At 50.6% G+C, this 1,778-nt stretch overlaps 1 pseudogene; it reads left to right on the forward strand.

The window, feature by feature from the left end:
• The first annotated feature begins 222 nt into the window (after positions 1–222).
• Positions 223–1,386, forward strand: LOC130393425 (endonuclease/exonuclease/phosphatase family domain-containing protein 1-like; annotated as a pseudogene).
• The last annotated feature ends 392 nt before the right edge of the window (positions 1,387–1,778 follow it).

Genomic DNA, 1,778 nt, shown 5'->3' on the forward strand with positions numbered 1-1,778 from the left:
ACGTTCCCAACACATGTTTGTAAGTATAACAATCAGATCCAAACACCCACATTTGGTTTTCTCCCTGTTAACATGAAATATGGGGTGTTTTCAGTTCTGTCATTGTAACATCTATTTCGAACATGAGAAGCATGTTGTACAGCATAAGGCCATAATACTTTCGGTAACCCTTTCTCTAATAAGAGACATCTCCCCATCTCAAACAGGGTTCTCCACTGTCTCTCGGCTGTACCGTTTTGGTGGGGAGAGTATGGGGATGACGTTTCATGTCTTATACCCTTTTCCCGAAAGTGCGTATTGGAAGTTAGATACTGCAGTGAAGAATCATATAGGAAAAAAATTCGAATACACGATTATTTAGTTTTTATTAATAAATCTACACTACAAGTGGCATCTTGAGCCGTTTTTGTGATACAATTTTACTTCCGCATCTCAAACGCTAGTTTTCGAGCGTGACGTAGGAATTGGTAGACGGACGTTCTAATCATCATAGACTACATAGGCAACATAACAACAATGGATAACAGTTTCGGACCACTTCCGTTCAATTTTGAGCCAGCTAGCCGTGAGGGAGAACAGCAACCACCTAAAAGGGGGAGACACCATGGCAATAGGAGGGAGATAGAGTTGTGGTGTCAGGAGAATTATGGTGAACCAGGAGCGGCTGAACATCAACACGGCCACGGAGGAAGAGCTCATGACCCTGCCCGGTGTCAACCGCCCCGTGGCGCGGAGCATCGTGGAGTACCGGGACTGCATCGGGGGCTTCAAGAAGGTGGAGGACCTAGCGCTGGTGAGTGGGATAGGCGCCACCAAACTGGAGATTATTAAAGTGGAGATCTGCGTGTCGAGTAGGACCAGTTCGTCGCAGCACTCCCCGTCCTCCCTGCGGAGAGACCCGGAGCATATGTCCTCCTGCAGCGGCATGAACATCAACACCGCCACCCCGCCGCAGCTCATGAGCATCCGCGGCATCACGGAGAAAATCGCCTGGAACATTGTCGCCTATCGGACCCAACACGGTCCGTTCAAGAGCATCGAGGACCTGGTTCGGGTCGATCACATAAACTGCTCCCTACTGGACAAGATCCGTTTCCAGGTGTTTGTGGAGCGCTCAAGAACTCCGTCCACCAATACCAACGGCGGGCTGACCTACACGGGTCGGTCCCATCCGAGCCCAACCTCGTTCAGCCTCCGGAGCGACGACCTCGACCTCCCGCCGGGAGGACCCACGCAGATGGTGTCCCTGCGGCCCCGCGTGGCACCGGGCCCGTGGGACGGCCGGGCCGCGGTGCGCCTGGCCACCTTCAGCGCTGCTCCAGTGAAAAGGCCAACAACCCTGGCGTCAAAGAGGTTGTGTGTATGCCCCTACTGGAGAACGAGTGAGTACAACTAACGTGAGGGTTTGCAGGCTCGAAAGCCTGCTCCATCCTTTCTCCGATCGGGGAAACTGTGAAATCGGAGATGGTCGGACAGGAGGTCGGAGTTGGAACAACCCCCACAGATACAAAACCTCATCTCGTCGATTAGAAAAACCCAAAAACCACAGGGGGGGAATACAAGACCCATCACCGCGGTAACTACTCACAACTACGCATAGAGCTGAGGCAGCAACAGCGACCGCGTCTACCAATTCCTACGTAATATGACGCTTTTGACGTATCACATAAAAAAACAACGGTTTTTGAAGCCTTGCTCAAAATAGTCACTTTAAAACTGGATTTTTTGCCGATATACTTTTTTAAACTGATAAAATCCTGCATTTTAATTTCAAAGAG

The sequence above is a fragment of the Gadus chalcogrammus genome, chromosome 12 (assembly GCF_026213295.1).
Source record: "Gadus chalcogrammus isolate NIFS_2021 chromosome 12, NIFS_Gcha_1.0, whole genome shotgun sequence".
NCBI classification, from domain to species: domain Eukaryota; kingdom Metazoa; phylum Chordata; class Actinopteri; order Gadiformes; family Gadidae; genus Gadus; species Gadus chalcogrammus.